This window comes from Pholcus phalangioides, unplaced genomic scaffold (assembly GCF_987345545.1).
Source record: "Pholcus phalangioides strain wild (caught in Gottingen) unplaced genomic scaffold, Ppha-v1.0 ptg000024l_1, whole genome shotgun sequence".
NCBI classification, from domain to species: domain Eukaryota; kingdom Metazoa; phylum Arthropoda; class Arachnida; order Araneae; family Pholcidae; genus Pholcus; species Pholcus phalangioides.
In genome coordinates, this window is record NW_028301616.1 from 11439739 (window position 1) to 11466976 (window position 27238).

Genomic DNA, 27238 nt, shown 5'->3' on the forward strand with positions numbered 1-27238 from the left:
TTGTATTTTTTTTCCTTTTAAATTTTTTTCTTCCCTCGATTACCGAATTTATTACCGATTCGTTAAGCAGAAATAATCCAAATTTCTTGTCAAACGCTTGTACGTGAAGTGGTTAATTACTTGCCCACCATCAAACTTAAAAAAAAGTTCCACCATCAGAATGAAATAGAGTACGCATTAAATAACTCAATGGGAGCCATCTGGGAGCATTTCAAGTGGCCAGTCCATGCAATTCCGCTGAATGTAAATAATTTGTAAACCCAAAAGTATTCATTGCCGTAATATGAACATAGCTTTCTGATTATTGCCATTGTGGGGTTATAATTATTTAATTAAGTAATGATAATTATGATATCAATGTCATCATATAAAAGAATGATCTGATTTCATTATTACGAAACCCACATATACATTGTGATTACTTAATTCCCTTGACGTATTTTACTGGCGAACCGTTGACCCTGGAGCAGGCACCTTCAGCCCGTTGCTCGCGAGCACCACGGTGCTCCCTGAAGCACCTTGAGTGCTCGAAGCTGATGTCCGATTTCGTGCTCGTGAGCACTTGATCAACGTTCCAATTAAACATCTTGTACAAATTTCAATTCAAAGATTTAAATCATCCTGATATCACGCATTTGTATGTGAAACTTGTCGTAACGGTGCTCTTCTTTTGATGACAGGTACAACCAGTGCTCGCGACTGCAAAAAAAGATTGAAGACTTCTGTCCTAGAGGCATACATCCAAATAGAAAAATTATCCGAACAACGTGTAGTGCTCAGTTATGCCATTCATGGTATTGAATAGTTAATAAAATAAAATGAAAAACTAGCTTTTTATACAGATACCCTGTCGTCAAAAACTCAATTAGAAACTTGTTGCCCTGAGACCAACAAAAAAATTCCACGTCTCTAAGTGCATTATTAGCAGAGATGTTCGAGTTCAAAAATCGGAGAAAAATTTGGAAACAACAGCAAAGACCAACGGACAAAGTTTAATTTCTTTATTTATGCTGTTCTTTCCTAACTGTGGTGGCCGCTGTGGTGGTCGAGTGGTTACAGTGCCGGACTCGTGATGCGAGGATCCGGGTTCGAACCCCACAGTGGTGGTCGGCTGAAGTTGGTTTTCTGTGGTTCCCAACTTCAAGGCGCAAATGCGAGCCGATCTCCCCGTTAAAAAGTCTCGCCACAGAGAGCAACAGTCCTACAACGGTAAATCATTCAACCATAACACTTCACTCATAGTTAGAAAAACTGGGGGCAGATGACAGTACTACACATAACAAGCATTACACAGAAACAAACTTTACGTCAGGTTGCACTACACGTACATGCACATTCCCGCATGTACCGATTCGTTGGGGGTTCCGCGGGGGGTTGTGGGCGGGGTGCATGTGTGGTGTAGCAGTAGTAGGTAGGGCCTCCAAAAAATGGCTCGGGGATCCATGATGTTCTTAAGTCAGCCAGCTCGTTGGGCAATTTGCCTGTTGTGGCGTTGTATTTGTATTTGTATAACTATCCACCGATTTTTGAATTCCAATATATCTGCACTTAGAAACGCAACTTTTTCCTCTCTCTTGTTTTGGATTCAGGAGAAACAGAGCACCAACTTTCTAATTGGCGTTCTGAAGACAGCTTGTCTGTAGAGAATTTTTTTCCCTTTTAATATCAATATATACAACACTTTGCAACATAAATGACGTATCTTGAGTTTGCGTTCTCCACGTTATTTGTATAATTTTCTCTAACTGTAAGTATGCTTCTAGAATCAATGGTTCACCAGTAAAATGCGGCAAGAGGAAATTAAGTAATCACCCTGTTTTGTCAATTCTTCCTGAATTTCACTAATTTCAGACGAAAGAGCCCAACTCTGGCTAAATTTAACAGAGTTTTGCAATATAACACCAAATATCGCCAAATGTAACCAAGTTTTGCCAGCATCAAATAGCACCAACTATCGCCAAATATAGCCAAGTTTTGCCAACATAAAATAGCACCAACTATCGCCAAATATAGTCAAGTTTTGCCAACATCAAATAGCACCAAATATAGTCAAATTTTTCCAACATCAAATAGCACCAACTATCAGCAAATATAGCCAAGTTTTGCCAACATCAAATAGCACCAAATATAGTCAAATTTTTCCAACATCAAATAGCACCAACTATCAGCAAATATAGCCAAGTTTTGCCAACATCAAATAGCACCAACTATCGCCAAGTATGACCAGCTCTCTTAAAATATCACCTGTTTAAGTCCAGTAGTACTTAGAAAATTATTCATGTTTTTCTAGGACAGACAAAGAAATAATCTATGACATGATATCGCTCTCCACTTGTTAATGCAAGATATACAGAAAACTGGACGTTGTGACGATAATTATTATTTGAGATTTTGATTTTGTGTAAAGAAGGAAAAAACTCATCTCTGCCTCTACCGGGAGTTGAACCCGGGTCCCTCGATTGCCGGTAGAGGCAGAGATGAGTTTTTACTTCCTTAAAAAATCATCTCAAATAATAAATATCTTCACAACATCCAGTTTTCTGTATATCTTTCAGAAAAATAATCATTAACTATTGATTTTCCAGAGAAGCCATTGTTCTATGAAAAGTATTAGAAAAATTATCCTATAATTTTCACATTAGATATTAGATAATCGGATTTCAATATTACGAAACCAAGATGTGTAGCCAGTCATCCCTAGGCTGACCATATTTCCTCGAGAGAAATACGGGACATCGGGATTACAAATACGGGAAAATACGGGACTTCGCCAATTATCACCAAAAACGACGCCAAAACCAAACAAAGTTGCCAAATATTGTAGAAATTACGGAAAAATCACAATAGCGGGAAATGATGCATTACTGCAAATTGCAGTGGATTAAAATGTATTCCACGGAAAAAAAAACGTTTACCAAGGCAAATGTGGGAGATTAATATCCCATATATAGTTGTAACTATCATAAAATAATTTGAGTTGAAAAATAATTTAAATCTTCGACTTTAATAAAGAATAAAAATTCAAGTAGGTTTCGTGTGAAATACGGGAAAAACCGGGACACTTTTGCCAAAAAGTCGGGACGGCCAAAAAAAGAGAAAATACCGGGACTGTCCCGGGAAATACGAGACGTATGGTCACCCTAGTCATCCCTTAATATCACTAATTTCAGTCTAAATACACCTACTCTCGGCAAATATAACTTAGGTTTGACAAATAACAACAATACTTGTCAAATATTAGATTCTTCTGCCAACTAACACCAACTTTCGCCAAATATAACTAGCTCTCGTACAGTGTTGCCCTTTGATGATCAAGAAAAAAAAATCCCGTGTTTCCGGGACGGACGAAAAGAATAGCATTGTGTTGATAAATTATCCAGAAGTCGTTGTTGTATGAGGCATTAGAAAAATGATGCTATAAATTTACCTTACCAGGAAAAAGTCCAAAGGTGTCATCCTCAAAGAATTCTGGAAAAAAATAAATTGCATTCACCTCACCCAGAAACACATAAAAACAAAAAATTAGCGGCAGAATCCAATTATTAAATCCATCAAAAGTGACCACAGTTGGCTACTCATCGCCTTTTCGCGCTTCTTTGCGATATCTATAAAAATACTTCTTTTCCCTCCTTCCTCACAAGCAGAAAAGGGCGGGATTTCAATATAAAAGTATGATAAAAGATATTTTACAAAACTTGAAGAAAAAAAAACAGCCAATGATCCTGGTTACCTTCGCTCAAATGAAACCGATATGGTTATCGGTTGCATTTTCCAAGTTTTATGAAAGATGCTGTAATCCTGGCCCAAGTCCTTTTTACAAAATAAGATCATCGGTTGAATTTTCTAGAATGTAACCAATAATCTTATTGGTGGCATTTTTCAAGTTTTATAAAAGTACTTTATCAAACTTTTATAGTGTAATCCCGGCTTAAGACTATCCTCTTGTTCTTTTCTCAGCCTTTTTTTCCTAGAAACTCTCTCCAGTTATTTCTATTTTTTTTTCTTCTTTCACTCTATGTACTATCAATACCATCTATAGCAGCAGGTCTCCTCGCGAAGCTCGTGACGTCACTGAATGTCATCTCATCTGTTTGCCATTGGATATATTACAAAAAAGGTAAAGATAGACATTACAAAAAAAAAGGGTGAAGATGGCGCATGCGTCGGCCTTCTACATCCAATCCCCTCGGGGTAAAAGGCTTATATCCCTCATGGGACAGAGACTGGGCCACGACTGGTTGCTACACAACCAATGGCTAAAGGTGAGCTTACCTTCTTCAGTGACGTCACGAGCTACGTGTGGAGGCCTGCTACAGATAGTGTTGGTACTATTCCTAATCATGTGTTGTTTGAATGAGGTCACTCTAAGACTGTAGGGTTGCGGGATTTTAAAATTCCTCTTTGGCCTATCTATTGTCGTTCAAAATATAAATTAAGTTAAAATTTTTTCCCTAATGACATATCAATTCCACCGGATTTTTATATTTTTGTGCATAATTTAATGAGTAGAATCAGCGGTAATGTTTCCTGTTGTTAGACACACAGGGTGATATAATTTATGTATCACGAAACCAAGACATACCTCCAATTAGCAATAAATAGTGGTTGATCATACACTAATCAATTTGGTTGATTTAATTTGGTTGATCATAAGAACTAAATCATATTACACAATAATTTCACGGGAGAATTCAAAATTCCACCGGGACAGATTTTTATTTTAAATTGGGATTCCCGATCACCCTAATTGGATAGGCTATTCACGACACTCTTTCTCATAAAAAAATGAAGGAATCGTTAGCATTTAACACATTGAATATCAAGTTCATAGGAGAAGAGAAAATATTTCATACAAAAATTCTTTCATTACTCAAACTCGCACATTGAAACAACGGCAGACGAAACACAGGGATGGTGCACATATACATACACACATCCCGTTACAAGGATAAGAAAGTAACACAAGACGGAACAGTCTTCGGGAGAACTTTCTTCCATTACGATCAAGAAATCGAACCTCAAAAGAATGAGGAAAAAATAAGAAAAGACAAAGGCAGAGAGAGAGAGAGAGAATGATACCAGAGAATGCGTCTTGGTAATCTGACACAGCTGCGAAATTTCGATGAGAAACCAAAGCAGAAAAAAAGTCCACGGCATAGAAAGTTCTCTTAGAAACAAGGGCAGTATTGGAATTTTACATTCGATCCCTGTGTCCGGGCAAAAATTGCAAAGAAAATCGCTAAAAAAATGTTCTTCTTGGAATCGAAAGGATTTTTCTTTATCCTAAAGTGAGTAAAAAAAAAATGGGAAAAATATTTCTTTTCAATGATAAAAATATATATTTTTTTGTTGATTAAAACTTGTACTTCTTGTGCTGCGTGGATTTTTAGGATTCTCTGAGGCATTGCTTAGATTTCTGTGAAAAATAGAGATGAATAGCAGCCGAAGTAGTTGCGGTCATGTTGAGGGGACGATTTCGGGAAGGCGGCTTAAGTTACTTCTATCTAACTCCCTGGTTTTCCCAGCGAAGGGCCGCTCTTACCAGAAGCGGTTCGAAAATAATAGCAGGATTCCCCTTACCCCAGAATTCTTTCTTCCGTGAGAAAGGGCGAGGGGAATCGAAAATTCAGGAAATGGAAATCATGAAAATTTAGAACAAATGCAAGAAATAATTATTTCAGAATGATAAATGAAACGATAAATGAAATACTTTTATAATTGGTGAAAATTTTAGAATAAATGAAAGAAATAGTTTCAGAATTGATGAAAATTTTCAGAAATTTCAGAATTCAGATTAGTTAGCTTTTCTCTACAACAGAAGTATTACACATTAATATTGCATGTACATGACATTTAATTTTAGTGATTTTAATTCATCACTAATTCATGATAAACTATCTATAAAGTAATTTTGCATAAAGGAGCCCTCTTGTGACTTGAGGGAAGAACAAACATTACAACGCCTCAAACTGAGGAAAAAAGTGTAATTTTGCAACACAAATATCTTGTTTAAATATTAAGCCCCCTAATTAGGAGGAGGGGGAGGAAGCATGGAGAAATCAGGTACAGCTCAAACAGTAACTAGCGTTTAAAGAACTTTTGTTTCTAGTCGGCAAATGAACTTCCTCAGCATAACTACCGTTACTTGTGGTGTTCCGTTTTGGTACATAATGATTTTATGATCACATTTGAACACAATGGCAACCGGTATTGTCGGTCCACAAGAGCGCTATTATCAAGCACTTTCTTTTAAAAGAAGACATAGAAGTCATCCGCTTTTCTCTCAAACTTTCCCGTAGTGACGACTTTCACGAAATTAGCAACGAGTAAACGAGGGTTTAATAAGATTGTTATCTATGGAAGCTGAATGGGACCAAAGAAAAACGACGACTTAACCGGAGTGATGGCTTATTAGGGTGACGACTTGACGGCGTAAAGAAATGTATTCCACCATTGGTGAAATAAATAATTTCTAAAGTACTTTTACTAAACATTCCGTACTAATGCTAGAAATAAGTTCAGAATCAATGAGAATTACCGTATTTTTTAACGTGTGTAAGGATGCTCTTTTTTGTCAGAAATTCTGTTCCTTAAATGGGGGAGGGGTTTCGTATACACGGATAGTATTACACGTATATTTATTTCAACTTTTTTTTCCTCAAGTTTTAAGTCCAGAAGAATCAAAGGTTCCTTACACTTTAAAATACGGTATGTGTTATAAATTCCCTAAGTAAAATCAGTTGTGTGTTCTATACCTCCTCCTAACCAGAATGGTCCGCCGCTCTGTCTCAAAGATGAGATTTTAGTAGGTGGTAGAAGATCTGGCCCATGCTGGGAAATGTGCATGTACGTGTTGTGAACCTATGGTGCTGTGTAATGCTATCTATAGTGTACTTCCATGCGCCATCAAATTTTCAAATTATAAGTGAAGTGTAATGATTGAATAACTGCTTCGTTGCAGGCCTGTTGCTCTCTGTGGCGAGACTTTTTAACGTGGAGATCAGTTGCGCATTCGGGCCTTGAAATTGAGAACCACAGAAAGCCAACCTCAGCTGATCACCACTGCGGCGAAAGTTGGGCTTGAACCGGCACCTCCTAGAGATAAAGGCCTCCGCAGTCTGCTAGTGACGTCAGTAAGTAGTCCATTTTCCCTCAGAATATTCAGGGAAAAATTCCCTGCTCGTGGCAGTATCATCGTTGTGAGGAAAAGAAATGATGGCTAGAAATTGGCGATTTCTATGCCCTACATCCAATCACAATGCGGTATTTGTGAGCCAATCAGGTAGATCCTACGCCAAAAATAAGAAGAAACGAAATAGGATGCCGTGTTTCAAAATGTGGCAAACTTGCTAGGTAATCTGATGACGTTTAGGTAGTCTGAATGACGTTTATGGCAAACAGTGCAGAGGCCTTCTATCTCTAGGAGGTGCTGCTTGAACCCGGGTCTTCGCGATGTGAGTCCATCACTACATCGGCCTGATTCTACTCCGGTGTGCAGTATGAAACCATATGCTGAATGCCGATGTAAATTATGCTCCATAATACCGGTTACTATGTTTTTAAGATTGCCGCAAAATTGTTTTGTAGTAAACATAAAAGCAAGTAATCAGTATTATATGGCCCATACAATTTACACTAATACATAGAGTAAAAACGTATATAGCATCATAGCAGATACTATAATTTTAGTGCTGCAAACCGGTTCAAAACTAACAACCAATCTTACTTTGAGATTCATAACAACTAGTTCCGTTTTTATTTGATCGGTGGCCGCAGGGATCCCAGCTCAAAGATGCTTCGCGCGTGTTAAAATGCCATAAATTACAAAGTTAGAAGAAATTTTCATCTTATGACCCCTTTTTTTCCCCTTGGTAGGCAAATTATTTTTCCTGTTATAAATATAATGGTTGGACTACACCGTTCCACGAAATTATTCAATTAATCTCACCGGTCCGCAAGTACGAAAAGGTTGAAGAATACTGGTATATAGAGACTCTCTAGAGATCTAGAGACTCTGTATCTTAAAATATTATTCGTGTTCCAGAAACTTCAGAAGTTATATCATATCCAGGTAAACCCTTGATTCTCTCTCTTTTGGGTCCCTCGTTTCTCTCATAAATCATTTTTTTAACTACACTAGTACACTCTAGCTTGATCGCAGAGCTCGCTGCCAGAAGCTATCAAGCCTCGTTTCAGCCAGATGATGGTAATCACCCTTGAAAAGTCGGAGATACGACTAGCGTAAGTGAGGATTTGTCTTTTCGGACCAAATGTTTTAATGCTTGGACGGACATTACACCAGGAAGAATCGGTGACGTGATGCGAACAATCCATTCACACTTTCTTGAGGAAATAACAGTTGGCTGTTCTCTTCTTATCTTATTACCCTCGTTCGAAGAGATTATTCGAGAGATTCTCGTGCAGGACAAAGATGTTTGAGAAAATTAGCTCGTCAGAATAACTACGCTTTTGTCCGTTGATTTTAATGCTTGAATCCTTTCAAGTCTTTCTCCGTGTTAAGATCAATGAAATCTTTATGACTTTACGAAACTGGCTTGTTACGAAAATTATGTAAATAGTGTGATTATGTTTTATTATTTCTCATTTTTCATCCATAAGTAATCGATAACGCATTTTTGTTGTTGTTGTAAATCCCTAAAAATTTCAACAAGTTGGAACTTTTATCGGCAGCTCTGAGAAAGCGACTCGAGGAATGCCAAACCAGAAATGTGAAGATGTCACTCGAATCTTCTAGATTATTCCAGAAAAATGCTATTGCCTATTAATATGTGGCGCCGCTTTTCCGGACCTGATGCAGTTGTTGAAATTTGAGTCGGAAGAAGGGACATTATTTATAGGTCGCGTTCCGTGACGATCTCTGCTTCTGTAAATAGCTGTTTCTGTGAATAAATCGGTGACGTCGTCCTGCATACTGTTTCATCATCTGCTCATTCCAAGAACTTGTGCGAGAAATTATCTGGAGCAGTATTAAATACATTTTTCACGAATTTTCGATCCATCCGTATATGCCTTTACAAAAGTTACAACTCATCGAAGCGGGCTGCCCCAAATTATTCACACAACGAATATCTCTGCAACAGTTGAGTTTATAAACATACTTTTAATCACAAGAAGTTTCAAAATTACGTGCGGTTACTCAAAATGTCAATATAAGTATCGCATATTTATAAAAAACAGGAAATTGCCATTTTATGTAGACTCTGTTTGCTGAAACTTTTACAGGGTGGGCAAAAATCCGTAGAAATTTTAGAATTGAATAAAACCCGGAAAAATAACCGAAATAAGAAACGATTTGCAGGGTTAGCATCGCTAGTTCACGGTAATTTTTTTTTACCGGAAAATAACAAACAAACAGCCGATAGGTGGCGCTGCCCTACACAAGTCAAAGAAAACATGCGAAAATAACGAACAGAATGCCTCGAAATCGTTTATTACAGCAGTTTTTTCACATGACCACCACCACAGGGGCGAGTCACAAATCCAGCAACGGCAGCATGCACCGTGTCCGGATGTATACATGACACCTCTTTGCGGATCGCATCTTTTAGTTGCGACAGATTGGATGGACCGTATAGATACACCCGGGATTTAAAATATTCCCATAACAAGAAGTCTACCGGTGTCAAATCCGGAGACCGAGGAGGCCATGGGAACCTGCGACGTCTTCTGATGATCCTGTCTTCCCCGAACGTCTGTATCAGGAATGCCTTGGCCGGAGTAGCAGTGTGAGTAGTTGCTCCATCTAGCATAAACGTGACGGTAGAAAGCGCATCTCTTTCACGCAAACAAAACTTTGTTGGATTTGTGACTCGCAATGTGTTATGCCCTGTGGTGGTAGTCATGAGGAGAACACATGCTGCTGTAATAAACGATTTGGAGGCTTTCTGATCGTTATTTGCGTATCTTTTCTCTGACTTGTGTATGTCAGCGCCTATCAGATGTCAAAAAAATTCCCGTGACCTAGCGATCTTAACCCTGCAAACCGTTTTTTATTTCGGTTATTTTTCCGGTTTTTATTCATTTTTGAAGTTTCTACGCCCACCCTGAGGCAATGAATGAAATTTCTAATTGGCACTAAAAGACTGCGCCTTATACGGCGCAGTTCGGTGTACCTTTTTCTTCATTACAGACCGCTGAAATTGAGTGGGCAATTTCACGAACCACAGTAAATAGGAGAAATAATTCGCGAACCGGCAGGAAAATAGAAGGGCGGGGAGAGAATTTCTCAAATTTCTGTATACTACTTCCTATTTAATCTTTGTAAATAATAATTTATTACAAAAACTATTAATATTTAACATTGATACCTTGCTATTATAAATATGAGAAGCGTTGTTCAACTAAGACTTCTGCCGCCACCTATTGTATGAAAAAAAAACTATCTCTTATAATTCCAGAAATAAAATATTTTCTGGTTTCGAAAGGCAATACAAATTTTACAACATTCTCGGTACGAAATTATATATATGTAAATATATATTATGTTGGATACTGGTGTGAATTTCATACGCCAAAACAGCTGTTACTATGTTTTGACATCGCTACTTGGTGCGAAGTATCGAACATTTTTTTTTCTCTCTTTCAAACCGAGCACAACTCAGGTCTGTCGCCATCTATGGGCAATTTACTACCTAATTAGTTGTGCCGGAGGTGTGACTGCGTATGTAACTAACAGTCTGAGTGCATACGTAGTTTTGTGTTTGATTTTTCAGTGCTGCCATCATGTTTCAGAGGGAAAGTGAGTTATGTGATATGTTTCAATTACATTTGTGCTGTTTGTAGGCCTGCTGCTCTCTGTGGCGAGACTTTTTAACGGGGAGATCGGCTCACATTTGTGCCTTGAAGTTGGGAACCACAGAAAACTAACTTCAGCCGACCACCACTATGGCGACGGCGGGGTTCTAACCCGGGTCCTCGCGATGCGAGTCCGTCACTATGACCACTCATCAACATGCTGCATAAATTTAAAAAAAATGCCTAACGTCATGCTAAGCATCTCGTTTATTTTTGTGCTGCACATCGATTTGAAACAAACAACCATTTTAATTATAACAGATTAAGAATTATAACAGATAGTTATGCTTTTGCTTGCAACAGAAAACGTTTCGGCTTTAAGAAATATTCATAGAAATTTCTCTCCCATACAAAAATTATCCGTACGGGAAAGCTGATAGGATTTGAACTCATTCGTAAATTTTCAACACAACATAATTCATCCTCATCCATCAGACCCACGATGGTACCGCAGTAATCTTCAGCAAATGCCTTTCATTTGCACATCACTACACTAAAGTTATCAAGCAAGCCAAAGGGTCAAAAATTCCAGCCAATAAGCCGAGTCGCAGTATATGAAGGCCCATGATAGCACCGAGCTGTTGGACATTAAGACTGCAAAAATAGTCGAAATACGTTGACTACATTTGCATCATCGTCGCCAAAGAAAGCATGTCTGTGGAATTCCAAGCACGTATGTAGAAACAGATGCATTATGCTATTTATAAAAAAAAATTTAAAATGCGAAAGTCATAGAGAACAAACGTTCAGCAATGTTTTTGTAGGATAAACTATCCAAGCAAGCAAACAATCTTCTCGACAAATGTTGCTGAGAAGTATTTGAATAATTTTCCATACAGTCCGGAGTTGGGATTCACAGTTGGACGCTTTTAGCTGTAAGCTCCACAGAAACACCGCTTTCCTCGACGTTCATCCATCTTTCTCACTCGTAGTCACCAATCACGGAATGTTGATTTCTCCCATCGCCGAATATAAGTAAACAGTGTAAATATGCGAACCCTCGGAAATTAGAGCCTATTGCATTCAGTTGGATGGAAACATTCCATGTCCCAGGTGGAAATAAACTTTTTATATCAAAAAAAATTCCACTCGAATAAACCACAAGAAAGAAGGATCGTGCGATAATTCTCGTATAATTCTTAGACCGTATATTTAGTCGTGTTTGGTAGTTAAAAGTGAAAAGACATAAAAACATTAAATTCCTAAAGTTCCTTTTAATATTATTCCTACCTCAGGAGAACATTTCTTTAGATTTTATTTAAATGAAAACCGGAAAATGGCTCCGGGGAAATTATTGCGGACAAAAGTAAACGCCACCAATAAAATTACGTGAATAAACACCAACACAGATAGAATAAGACCGAGATAAAGTAATAAAAGTCTCCAATGACTGACATGAGAGCCGCCTCGGGAGCTGAGGGAGGAAAAATTGGCAAACACTGAAACACTTTTTTAGGGAGAAAAGCACACTTTTGTGTGTGTGTGTTTTTTTCGGGCTGGAAATAAAGAAACGGGTAAAAGAACTTAATAAAAACGGGCATAAACTTGATTGGGGCCTGGAAATATTTTCTCTCTCCCATTTTTTCTTTAAAAAAAATGATTTTTCCTTCAAGAAAAACACATAAGAAATGAAAAAAGAAGATTATTCAATAAGTTAAGAAAATTGGAAAGGAAAAGAGAATCTTTCGTTTAATCTCGATTATGGATAAGAAACGAATTTATTCACTTATTTATAACTGACATTCAAGTGATAAGAATAATTTACTTATTTATTCATTTATTTTCCTCCACAAAAGGCTGGTTGCACTTACTTTGCGGGGAAGAATGATAAAAAAAAGCACGATAGAAATCAAAGGAAAAATGCCAAATAATGACGTACTGTGCATACATGGGGGAGCATTAAACTAAAATGGATATCCGAAATGTCAAAGCTTGATAGTGGTTTGCAAAATAACGCGTACGTCGGTGTACAAACGAGATCAGATTCTAATCGGTTTTTTCTGGCAAATGGAATACGTATACACAGTTGGTGACTTCTGGTGCGAGATTTCAGGAACTTTATATTCGATGAAACAGTCGATGTATAGGTTCCAACATAGACAAATTTATACAGCAGTCTCAAGTCCTTGATCAGTCTACGTCATTCTAGGGAATGTTGCCCCAAGAGTTGCATTCGTTCAGGATGAGAGAAGTCCCGGAGACTAGGCAGGCACTTCGTAAAACGCTTTTGTGTTTTTTCAATTAATTCGATGTCGCCAATCGAATAAGGGTTCCACACTGGCGGTGCGTGCTGGAGAATAGGTCGGACAAAAGTGTTGAAGGCACACATCAGAGTCGTACTGTCACACTTCGAATAGCACCTTCTTATGTAAGTAACAGAGTTGCTTTTGCTCACGATTTTTCTGATATAGCTGGACATTGAAAGGCTCTGATCTATATCAATGCCTTAGTCAGAGTGTATGGCTACTGCTTTCATCACACAGTTATTTAGGAAATATCGACATTCAGGATTGTTGATACCTATGTGTAACACAAATGTTTCATCCATTGATATAGGCAGTGAACTTTATTCACTCCATATCAAGAGGCGATCACATGCCAATTGAAGGTTATAGGCAGACTGAAAATCATTCAGGATGAGAGAGGTCCTGAAGACTAGGCAGGCACTTCGTGAAAAGCTTTTGGGTTTATTTTTCAATTAGCTCGATGCCGCCAATCAAATAAGGTTTCCTCGCTGGCGATGCGTAGTCGAGAATCGATCGAACAAAAGTATATACGATTGCAATTGAAATATATAATATCGAGGAGAAAAAATACAGAATGTCTCACGAAGATAAAAACTCTTATGTTGATTCTGAAATAGATTCAGAAAAAACTCTGCAGTTGATTCTGAATAAAATGTGAAAAATGGTTGGAAAAATTTTAATAACATATCACGTGAGCTGTTATATATTCCCTCTAGTAAAATGATATTTGAATAAATCACAAAGGGAAAAAAAATGAAGGGCTAAAGTTAGTTGAGCCAATATTGATACAATATGGGCTCCTCTGTTTCTTATATGAAAAGGAATTTACTCCATAATATCCTTTGCTAAATATCCGCCAAGATATTGATGAGGAAAACATGATTTTGGCGAAAATTTCTGTAGTCTTTTTTGGTTTGATCTATTTTTCCACAAACAAACCAATGGCCAAACAATATTTTTAATGATTTCCTACTACAATGGGCATCGTCAACCCGTTGCTCGCGAGCACCACAGTTCTCCCTGAAGCACCCACAGTGCTCGTTGCTCATTTCCGATTTAATGTTCACGAGCACTTGATCAACGTCCCAAGTAAACATCTGGTACAAATTTCATTGAAGGATTGAAATGATCCTGATTTCATGCATTCGCACGTCAAACTTGCCGTAAGGGTGTGTCTTCTTTTGATGATGTGTACAGTAGAGGGTGGAGTCGAAGGAAATTGTTTTCATTTCCAAGTCGCTATAGTGCGGGAAAGTTGCCTCCTTTAATAATAAGAAAAACGACGTAAAATATTTAAATCGGTTGATATCTTCCGGTCGCGCATCGTAATTGATGTTTATGGAAATTAACGAAATTGAACAATTTCTTGAATTTTCTAATATTACTTAATCGATTGGCACAAAAAATTCTTTTTTTTTATGCTTCAATAAAGTAAAATAAATTAAAACATCATGAATATTTTAATGTTTATTGGTCGCGAAACGCGTTCGAAAAAACACAAATTGAACAAATTTTTGTAAGTTTCATTGTTCAGCTCTTCGTACGTTTTGTCAGAACAAAACGACCGACTCAGAGTACATCACGGAAGGTAGTCGCACTTCAAGTTCCACCCACACCCTTCCCAATCAACCATCTTTGAGTTACAGGTGAACATTACTTGCATATAAAGTCAGCACCTGTTAGAGATCGAAGGCCTCGGCAAGCCGCTCGTGACGACAGCGAGTAGTCCATTTTCCCTCATAATATTCAGGGGGGGGGAAATTCCCTGCGCGCCAGTATCATCGTTGTGTGCCCGAGTGGCATGGTGGTAAGATGCTCGTCTACTATCGTGAAGGTTGTTGTCAGGATCCCGGGTTCGAACCCAAGGGAGGATATAGATAAGATATTTTCCCTAACGAACTAGAGGCGACCACCACATATCTCGAGCGCCTTCACTTCCAACCCATCTCACTAATGGCAGTAAATTGCAATATAGCGGTATGGCCAGAGTTGGTGTTTGGTGAAGTAGTATCATCGTTGTGCGGAAAAGAAATGATCGGGCTCAGAATTGGCGATTCCTATGCCCAACATCCAATTATCATGTGGTATTTGTGAGCTAATCAGGAAGATTCAACGCCAAAATAAGAAGAAACGAAATAGGATGCTGTGTTTTGAAATGTGGCAAACTTGCTAGGTAGTCTTGATGACGTTCCATGTGAACTTGGCAACTCGTGCGGAGGCCTTCTTATCCTAGATGGTGCTGATAAAGTGCTTATGCTGAATATTATTAGCATTTATATATGGTAGAGTGTGATGCATATATATATATATATATATCATTCCTATTCAACGTTTTCGCGCGCGAGCACCCTCGTGCTCACTGAAGTATCAAACAGTGCTCAATACATTCAGGTAATTTAATATATAAGGGCAGATGAAAAGTTTTCATGGATACTTCATCATAGTATCTACCATGAGTATAATTTTTTTTAAATATTTTTTGATGAGGCTCCTGAATTAGGGCCGTATAGTTTTTCACTTTTCGTTTTGATACCTAAATAATCATTTTTCGGAAAGTTCAACCACCGTTTCTTCATTTCTTTTCTCGCGTTTTAATTGAATTTCTAAATGAACCATAAAATTCTCAACTTCTTTTCGGCAAGTCACTTATATTTTAAAAACATCGTATAATTAATAAATTTTACATCATACAATCATTCCGCGAAGGAAGCGCCAGAGTGGCGTGGTGGTAAGATGCTCGTCTACTTCCATGAAGGTTCTGGCAGTATATACCAGGGTTCGAATCCGTAGGAGGATATAGATATACGATGTTTTTCCTTACTAGCTTGAGGCAAACACCGATAGGGAGCGCCTTCATTTCCAACCCATCTCATTAAGGGCTGGATTCCCCGACATGATTTAAATTGTAGTCACGATTTTTGGATAAGAGATCAACACAGATTGGTTAACAAAATCTGAATTTAACCAATCCGTGTCGATCTATTATGAAAAGATTGTGACTATAGTTTAAACCATATCGGTGAATACCGCCTTTCGGGCAGCAAATTGCAATATAGCGATCAGAGAGAAAATTCTCAACATTTTCATGTTCTTACTTTCCCCACAAGTCTTCTTCTCACTTCTTTTGAAATCCCAAGCTGCGGTCTTCGGCCCTTATGTGCCATTTTTTAGTAGCCCTTAATGTGCTACTGGGCGCACGTGCAATTTTTCTCCCTAGTCATTGGGTTCAGCTATACATTTTTAGTCAAATGGCTTGTACGTTACATCGACTTTATAGCTGTCTTGATAGGGGGAACGACGCGAGTGATTTGTTACTTTCGAGCACGGGGCAAGGGGGCCACTACTATTAATCTTTTCTAACTTTTCCGACACAACCCTGCCTCTTTTGAGGTAACAGAAGTAAGTTGCTTTGCATCAGTCCGGGATTGTGAGTGGATCTATCTATCTATCTATCATTCCACGAAGGACTTAATTGAAATTATAACCATCTTTAAATTGTACGTAAGAATTTCCACACATAATACTAATCAAGTCGACAAAGACGTTCGAAATATTCTAAGATAACTTGTAGAAAAACTCCTCAAAAAAATTAGTAATTAACTTTAAAATTTTCGTACGCATTGGAAACCATTTAAAAAAAAAAAGGCACGAAAAAAATATCGGTCTTCATTCTTGGATGAGAAAGAAGAGAATCTTGAAATCGATCGAACTCTCTATTCCTATGGGGGATACATAGTAAAGAATTCTAAATGGCATATCGCTATACGTGGAACGGATTTTGATTGAAACGAATATTGAATTTCTTTCCAAATTTTCCCAGTTTAAAAGACTTTAAATTGGAAAATAATTCGAAGATAAAAATTCTTAGTCAATTTCAGCAAATTCCGTCGATTTTTTATTTCTGTAAGTGGAATTTGGAATTTTTTTTTCCCTAGCATAACTACGTCCTTTTCAATGAAATATACAGGGTGCCCCCCCCCCCCCATAAATCCGTAAATACTTTAAAAATTCAAGGAATTTGTACACTGAAGAGCCAAAAAAACTGGCCCACCTGCCAAATATCGTGTAGGGCCCCCCCGCGAGCCCGCAGAAGTGCCGCAACACGACGTGGCATGGACTCGACTAATGTCTGAAGTAGTGCTGGAGGTAACTGACACCATGAATCCTGCAGGGCTGTCCATAAATACGTAGGAGTAAGAGGGGGGTGGAGATCTCTTCCGAACAGCACGTTGCAAGGCATCCCACGTATGTTCAATAATGTTCATGTCTGGGGATTTAGGTGGCCAGCGGAAGTGTCTAAAGTCAGAAGAGTGTTCCTGGTGCCACTTTGTAGCAATTCTGGTCGTGTGGGGTGTCGCATTGTCTTGCTGAAATTGTCCAAGTCCGTCGGAATGCACAATGGACATGTATGGGTGCAGGTGATCAGACAGGATGCTTACGTACCTGTCACCTGTGAGAGTCGTATCTAGACGTATCAGGGGTCCCATATCACGCCAACTGCACACGCCCCATACCATCACTGAGCCTCCACCAGCTTGAACAGTCCCCTGTTGACATGTAGGGTCCATGGATTCATGAGGTTGTCCCCATATCCGTACACGTCCATCAGCTCGAAGCAATTGGTACCGAGACTCGTCAGACCAGGCAACGTGTTTCCAGTCCTCAACAGTCCAATGTCGGTGTTGTCGGGCCCAAGCGAGGCGTAAAGCTTTGTGTCGTGCAGTCATCAAGGGTACACGAGTGGGGCTTCAGCTCCGAAAGCCCATATCGATGATGTTTCGTTGAATGGTTCGCACGCTGACACTTGTTGATGGCCCAGCATTGAAATCTGCAGCAATTTGCGGAAGGGTTCCCGTTCTTGCACGATCTTTTTCCGGCCGCAGCGATGTCGTAGATTTAATTTTTTACCGGATTCCCGATATTCACGGTACACTCGTGAAATGGTCTTACGTGAAAATCCAAATTTCATCGCTACCTCGGAGATGCAATGTCCCATCTCTCTTGCGCCGACTATAACACCACGTTCAAACTCACTTAAATCTCGATAACCTGCCATTGTAGCAGCAGTAACCGATCTAACAACTATGCCTGACACTTGTTGTGTTATATTTGCCGACCGCAGCGCCGTACTCTGATTAGTTCCATATCTTTTTATTTGCATACGCATGCCTGTACCAGTTTTTTTGGCTCTTCAGTTTATATATGAATGCAGTGTGTGTGAAAAGTAATTCTCATCAAAGGGTATTTTTTGGTACAGAAAAAAAAATCTCAAGTTGTTGTCGACTGAGGGCACTGCACGAAAGCAAGTCACTGGAAATATGCAAACCAGAATCTTGTAAGTGTAGGGTGTATGATAAACAGGTCATTTCTGAATATTCACTGTTACTGACGCTTACATAAGGATATTGTGATGCTGACGTTTTTGAATAAAGCGTTATTGGTAAAGTTGTTCTACTTCAGCCACGTATCGCTGGCTGAAGCTTTAGGAACATTTCGGATACGGAAGAGATTGAAGGAAAGTTCGGGTTCCCGCAATTCTGTGATGTGCTTTAGTGCAGCGTCCTCTATCTGCTGTTTGATATACTTTTTTTTTCCAAAAAAGTCCCTCCGAGAGAACAACATTTTCGTAAATCGCGTTCAATAATAGCAATTACCTCGACCTTCTTTGAATTCGTAAATTATTTACGTACTGATGGGACTCCTTTTACAATGTATTGGGCCTCAAAATGCTCATTGATATCGCTGTACGATATCCCCATACCTCTCAATATCGTGTGTGTGAATGCGAGCGCACATTAGCGTACGCAAAAACGCAAGTCAAGATTATAGTGTCATTTTGCAGGGAAATACGTAGTAACCCCCTCCCGCCCAGAAGAAAAAAATCTTTGAAACCCCCCTCCTCCCCTCCCCCGAGAAAATTCTGCGTACGCCTATGCTTGTATAACTACCATATTTCCTCGCTGTTATTTATTCTGCTAAAAGCGAACTCCGTAAATGACGTGTCTCTGTAAATATTTTTTTCATTTGTAATTACTTGAACCATCTCACCGCGTGAATTATGCAAATTACAAAACAACGTCGTCTGACATGTTACCAGAAATTTAAATACGGAACTGCTCATTTGTTCCATCAAGAAAATTGGCTCCTTCCTTGCGACGACATTCCTTTTTTTTTTATTCCAGGAGAAAAGCACGAACAATGACGCCATTTTATGTAATGATGCAATCCTATCGTTAATGATATTTTTCCCTATTACCTATAAACATAACATCGAATATTTTCTATTCGAGGGAAAACGCGTCAAAATCACGATCTAGACTGATTTCTGAAATTGAAACGAATATTTTTCGATTTGACATGTCTTTTTTTTTTGCAATGTATGCAATCAAGGTTTTTAACCGTTTCCATGCCGTGAGCATCGTTGATGACTATCATCGAGAAAGAGGCTAATACGGCGATTCTGGCAGATCGTCAAACTAAAAGCCATGTGCCGCTGTGGTGGTCCAGTGGGTGGTCAAAGTGACGGACTCGCATCGCGAGTACCAGGGTTCGAACCCCCACCTGCGCTACAGTGGTTGTCGGCTTAAGTGTGTTCACGGCGATTCCCAGCTGTTAAGTCCTGCGTCGTGAAGTATCCAAATGTCTGTAAATATATTTTGTGTGTAACCATTTATTGTTTTGATTTATAATGAAATTCTATAAGCGTAATTCCTTACTAATTCTCTAGCTTGTAATGAAGGGGCGGGGTGGTTCTGGGGGGGGGGGATTTCGGTCGCGGGTCGTGGTGTGGGGCTTTTTGGGTGGTCGGATACCGGCTGTTGTGGGACTTTGCTGAGGATGTTCAGTTGGGGTTTGGGGTATTGTTGGGTTGGGAATGGGATGGAGGCATGGTAGTGAGTGAGTTGATGAGGGGTGCCCTAGGGTGGTGGGTTGGCTTGTGGTGGCTTCGCCTGGCTGATACACCGGTAGGTTTTCCCCGGCACGTCCGCTGTCTTATGACCACTGCGCTTAAATTGCAATAGCGTTAGAGCCTCGACGTGCTCGATTCATTCTGTATTCTGCGATTCCCGACTACGAGATGCGAGTCGATCCCTGCGTTAAAAAGTCTGGCCACGGATAGCAATATAGACCTACGAACGGTACAAATATTCAACCATTACGCTCAACTCGATTCACTTCTGAAATATAGGTGACAGCGCTGAAAAATCAGACACACCACAATAGATATGCACTCAGACTATTAGATATACACACACTTACACCTCTGGCAAAACTTAGGTGATAAATTGCCCATGGCGGTAGACCTGAGGTGTGCTTGGTTTGAAAGAAAGAAAGTATAATGCTAAACATTTTAAATATATAAAGGATAAGTAATTTAACAGAGTTTCTCCACACCTATTACTCGCCATTACAAAGGAAATATTGCATTTAGAAACAAGGATTTTTTTCTAGTTGGCATCAAAAGAGACAGGGCAACAACTTTCTTACTGTGTTTTTGGGCACACGTGAAAATTTAATCTCTTTTAATAATTAGACATCCAACTTGCGACATGAATGACATATCTGTACTACACGTTATTCGGACACTTTTTGTAATTGGAAGTATGCCTCTGCGGGATCAGTGATTCACCAACCAGTAAAATGTCATACCCCCGTATATGTGTGGGGGCATTTTTTTTTGTAAAATGCCCTATAAGGAATGTAAAATATGCATTTTAAAACACATCTTTTCTTCCATGGTGATTTATTTTTTTTATTTTTTATGGTATTTATACGTATTTTTTATTACGTATAATTTTCAGTTATTTTAGTGCATATTTTGAGTTTTCTTAATTCATATTTGGAATTTTAAGTGCATATTTTAGCATTTTTAAGTGCATATTTTAGCATTTTTAAGTGCATATTTTAGCATTTTTAAGTGCATATTTTAGCATTTTTAAGAGCATATTTTAGCATTTTTAAGTGCATATTTTAGCATTTTTAAGTGCATATTTTAGCATTTTTAAGTGCATATTTTAGCATTTTTAAGTGCATATTTTAGCATTTTTAAGTGCATATTTTGTGACATGTTTTTAAATGCATGTTACTATATTTATTTCTAGAACATATTTCGCCATTTTTCCAATTTTTATATTCTATGTATATAATGCGACACACACACACGTGCGCGCACGCACACAAATGTAAGATAGCAGATGTGATGGCATGCTCTCCCCTAATTACACTTTACTCCCCTAATATTGCACTTAGTAACATCGATTTTTTTTTCTGTTGGCGTCAGGACGTACAGGACAACAAGTTTCTAATTGTAGGTTAGACGACAAGGGGGACCGTATTAAAAAATTAGATTTTTTCTATTGTGTAACACACTGCATTTTCATTTTCAATATTGGTACAGGGAAATTTTTGAACGCCTTTAGAGAATTTCTTAAATTTTAATCATACTTCTACGACGGATGGTTCGCGAGATAAATGCCACATTATCACTTACAGAACACCCTGTACAAAAATTGTAGATACCTGCTGAAGAGTGTAAGACACATTGAACTTGGATAATGAGCCATAGGAAGGTGCACTTTATAGCCATAAGTCAGTGGGCGTTTTTGAGCGTACACATTTTTTTTTTCAAATTTCAAGAAAAATACTGAGTGAATTGTTCTGTAATTTCAAGTATATAAAACTAGCACTTAAGCTCACACATTCCACGAGAATGTTACGGAAAATGTCAGTGCGCACTGTTGACAATGTCGCAAAAATTAAGAAAAATCTCGCGATACAGTGAGCTGTAATTTGAGTTACTTGCTGCGAGTAGCCAAGACGATAAGGGATTTTCCACAAATTGGTATTTCTATTATTTTCTGATCTCGGAATATTTCTTTTAGTTTCTTTATTCTTTTATTTTCTTTTTCCCATCATGCACGTATTACGTTCAAGCGTTTCTCTTTTGTAGCGTCAGACATGCTCATTCGTAAAATTCTAGTGGCTTATTTTTAAAATAATCAAATGACAGAAAGAATCGAAAGTAATGGAAGATCCATTACCATCAAGATAAGGGAAATAAATATAGATTAATGTAAGTAAATAAGGTAAATATAAATTCAGCAAGTAACTTGAATTACAGCTCACTGTATTGCTGACATTTTAATAATTTTTAAGACATTCAACTGGAACTTTCATATAAGTTATACTTTATATCTGGCCCCAAAGATGAAGTGATATGACCGGGAAGAATGTGAGAATTTAATTTTCTGGGTAAGAATTAGGAATACTTAGTAATATACATTCGACAGTAATTAAAAATGCGGTCGGTGATCAGGATTCACACCAGTTATATATTAAATTTCATGGTTCATTCCGGAATTTTCTGTTGTAAAATCTGAATTTTGACTCAATACGCTGAAAGACTGATTCTTTCGATGCATAAGGCTTTTTTGTGTATGTATGTGATGCATATCCTAGTGAAATGGGGTGAAATTCTCACGAGCGTTCCCCGAATAAATTAACGAGGCTTGAAATCTCTGCAGAGATTTACCGCGGAAAAATTCATTGTCAAACATCCATTAGTTGAATTGGATTTGATCGCGAAGGTTCCTGTTGGCCCAAAACACGAGATATATATTCACACCGCACAATATCGAAATTGAATTCTTTGAATGGTCGAGTCGATGCAAAGATTTTAAATATATGAGAAGTGGCGGACATATTCGTATATTGTCGGAAATTCGCGACTTTCCACGTAGATTTGAATTGATGAATTCGCGTTGAAATTTCCACTTAAAATATTCATTTTCTAAACAGGGTGACCCATAAAACTCGTAAATATAAACTGGCATTACTGAGCTTAATTATACTGACACTACTCGGACCTATGTAGCGCCCATTGTGGTGAACGTATTTCCATTGAAACTTGGTATATAAGTTATGTGGACTAATGGGAAAATATTACTAAAATAAAAAGCACCGCTTTTTACCTATTGGTCGAAAATTGAACTATTTCTTTTCTGTATTGAATCTTCGTTTTTCCTCCGTGGTCCGTATATCCTATATAGTACAAAGTTCCCCCAAAATACCTAAATCAGAATGGGTGCTACATACGTCCGAGTAGTGTCAGTTTATTTATGATCACACTGTAGTTTACGAACTGTTTAAAATTGAAAGAATTGGTAAATTTTAATGCGGTTTGCTTAAAAGTTATTCTCACGAAGGGGCTTTTTTTTGGGGAGGGGCAACAAAAAATAGTTCAGATTTTTGTCGATAGACGGTAACTTTGCACGAAAGAAAACTATTCAAACTCGCAAATCAGAGCCCTTTAAAACGCAGGACGTAAGATTAACAGCTCCATTCTGAATTTTCGTGTAACTGGAGCGTACGTAAGGTTCTCATTATGATGTTGTCATTGGTGAATAAAGCACCATTGGCAAAATTGGTTTCATCCGAGCCACGAATCAGCGGTTGAATTTTCACAAAGGTTTCGGACACAGAAGAGACTGAAGAATGGTTCAAGTCCAGCCACGTCTGCCATACTCTTGTGCAGCGTCATCTATAGACAAAAATTTGAACTAATTTTTTTTTTCTTTATGAAAAATCTCTCCATTTGTGAAAATAACTTTTTTCGCAAACATCATTCAAATATACCGATTTCTTCAATTTTTTTTTATAAATTTTTACACTATTTACGGATTTATGGGACACCCTGTATTCCACATACACTCCTATACGTTGATACATAAAAATAAAAAATAATTTCTTACGTATTTATGCTAAAAAAAATAGTAATAAACAAAATTTAAAAATGTTGTAAATTGTCACGTAGAAACATCAAAATCGAAATTAGTTTTTTCAGTTTCATATACAATTGAAATAAAATTTAAATGCCTAGAAATATTCAAATAATTAATTAAATGATATAAAAAAAATCAATTTTGTTCATAGTTTGCGAATCATGATTAAAATGATCAATTTTTGATCACAAAATGGATTCTTCATTTTTGAGGGTTTTTTCCAACTATTTTTTAACATTTTGGCTTGTTTTTCCTAAAAATTAAAAATACCCAATTCATATTTAATGATTATGTAATTAGATTTTTTTAAACCTGTCTTGTATAGAAATTTGTTTCTCACTGTGTTTGTTCTATGGTTTTTCATGCATTTTTTTCCCGAAAGAAAAGTTATTAATCATGTAATTGGATTTTTTTTGTTTTCCTCGATTATAAAGCATTCACTTATAATAAATTTTTTCAAATGTTATTGTTTGTTTATTTGCCATGGAAATAATTTTTTTGCCCCATTAAATTTATAAAAGTTCATCAGCCACAACTTTATATTTTTCTTAAACTATTTCCTTGAAATTTTAAAAAATTCATTATGAAATTTAATTTTAACTTTCTAGAAAGAAATCGTTCAAGAATTTAAACTTTAATTTTCTAAGAATTCGTTAGAAAATAAATTTCTTGAACTTTTTGTTTAAGCAATTCAATTCAAATTCCTTGAAATTTTGAATCAAAATTCCCTTAAAAATTTTGAATCAAAATTTATTTCAGAAACTATATATATATATATATATATATATAAAATTAATTTTAAAAATTAATTTAATCAATTAATTTCGAAACTTTTCATTAATTTCTTAAAATTTGATAAAATTTTCACACATCTCTCTAACGATATTTCCTTCAGTTACTGTATACTTTGAAAGCCATTCTACTTATCGAAATTGTAATTAATATTTCATTTATCAATTTATATAATCAACCAAGATATGTAATTTCTGGAAAAATCAATACAAAAAAAAGTGGACTATAATTTTTAGAAAATAATCGAAAACTTAATTGAAATTTCAAAGAAGTCTATATAATTCTTTATTCATCCATTGTAAAACGAAAATAATATCCATGTAAATTTACTATAATTTTTGTATTAAACATTTTAATTTAATAAAATGGACAAAAATATTATTTCCGAATTAATATTTACGAATTATTATTTTACGTAATTAAACGTATTCATTAAACGTTATATTACGCATTAAAAAGTATTATTTTTTCAAATAATACTTTTTTAATGTTTAAAAAATTAATGTTGCGATTTTTTTCACATTTTATATTAACAATTATTATTAATTGAAAATACTAATTTCGACTAGACATGGAATTAACAAGTTTTATTTTTTTCATTTATATTCAAATGCTTAGTCATTCATCCAATTTATTGTATTTTATTCTCCAATTCAGCAATTATTTTCTTCATTGATATCGTGAAAGTTATGCATATACTGTAATTTAAATTGTGATTAATTTTTTCATTAATGCATCTTAAAATATATTTAAAAAAATTGCCATTTCTGAAAAATAAAGTCAACTGTAACTTCATACAATTCATTTTTCGAAAAGTTAGTTTTGAATTTCAAAAAACTGAAAATAATTTTAAATCAATCCATTTCAGCAATACATAAAAATACATTTTTTTTTCATATATCTTGATTTTACCTCATTGTAGGTTTATAATTTTTTTTTATCATTTATAATTATTCATTAAAAATAAAAATTGACTGATTTTGGTATTTTAAGTGATTATTCAATTGACAATTTCTGAAAAAAAAGAGAATTTTAAAAAGTTCATTCAAAAATTCCAAAATTTATTTTAAATTTTATAAAATCAAAATTATTTTAAATTAATCGATTTCAATATGACATTAAAAAGACTGAAGTATCCTTATTTTACCTCTTATTCAAATAGAATGATAAAACTGGCAAAAATTTTATTTTGTATTAAAAAAATTGATTTTTTGTAATATCAAAAAAACCTGAAATTTCTGTAAATTTAAAAATTACATTCGCAATATTCACAAAAATATCAGTGATATTTAAAAATATTTTGTAAAACTTATTAAAAATATTTTGTAAAACTTATTTATTATATTCCTTCAAAAGGAATGATCAAACTGGCAAATAATATAACTTGTACTAACTTGAAAAATTAATGTTTTGCGATACTTAAAAATTGATATTCTGTAATATTAAAAAAAATTTAATATTTTGTGATATTTAAAAAATGATATTTTGTAATATTTAAAAAAATGATATTTTGTAATATTTAAAAAAATGATATTTTGTAATATTTAAAAAAATGATATTTTGTCATAATTAGAAATTATATCAAAAATATTTGTGATATTTGAAAAAAATATTTTGTAAAACTTGAAAAAATAATATTCTGAATGTTTTTTTTCTCATATTTCACATTAAACATATTTCCAAATATTAAATAAAAAAAATTAATAATGATCATGCAATGAAAATAATATTCAAACTCTGCTATAAATTACCATAATATGGAACGAACTTCAAATGCGGCGTGCCCTGTATGCGAATTCTTAAATGCACAACGATCGAGTCGAGAAGCAAATAATAGGAGGAAAAAAGAAATTTCAGTGAGATATTACCGGAACACGACAAAATCGTGCGCAAACATGAATTATATCTGCACGATCTGAGCAACACCTAAAATATCGAAACGTTATGCACGAAAATTGCGGCATTCAAAAAAAAAAAATTCCAAAAAATGCCAGAAAATATATCATTTTAAACATGCATGAACACTGGTGCAAAAATGTAAAACTTTTGGCTCCTCACCTTGAACTGACCGTTGCGTGGGTGCATCAAAAACAACTAAAAAAACAGTTTTTCCATAAAAAGCAAAAAAAAAAAACAAAAAAAAACAAACAATAATAATAAGACTTTTTTCTCAACCAAAGAAGTGCGAAAGAGCTATAGCGCTCTCTCTCTCTCTATCTCTTCGCTATAGCGAACGAACAACACGCTGCTGCTGCGTTGGTAGTCTTTAGCGGCGATGGAATGTCATCAAAGTCCTGTGTGTGCGTGCTTTGCTCCACAGCAGCAGCAGCAGCAGCTCCACTCGCTGATGTTTTTCAGAGGAATCTGGCTGTGGCGTAGAGACATTCCTCTCTCTTTGAGGATTCAACTCCTCCTAGGGATTTTTCCTCTTTCCCAACCATCCTGTGCCTTTTCCAAGGAGGGGGAAAAAAAAAAGGACTACCATACGAGCATGCGCCTGTCTTCGGGATAACGAGGTGCATCCAATCGGTTCTCCGCTACTCAAAGGGACTTTGTATTCATTGCTTCGATAAGAAATCTTAGATGGGGCACATCCTTGGATCT

General features: G+C 36.5%; 1 protein-coding gene across 2 annotated transcripts in view; it reads right to left on the reverse strand.

The window, feature by feature from the left end:
- LOC149068732 (glutamate receptor ionotropic, NMDA 2B-like) overlaps nucleotides 1–26982 on the reverse strand; it is a 194383-nt gene extending 167401 nt beyond the window's left edge. Inside the window, exon 1 of one of the 2 annotated variants that reach the window (XM_089250804.1) lies at nucleotides 26693–26982. The gene's annotated coding sequence lies outside the window, so the exon portion shown is untranslated. Of the gene's footprint in view, nucleotides 1–26385; nucleotides 26454–26692 lie in introns of those variants that run through there. The other variant, XM_089250805.1, reaches the window with a different exon arrangement.
- Nucleotides 26983–27238: the final 256 nt, after the last annotated feature.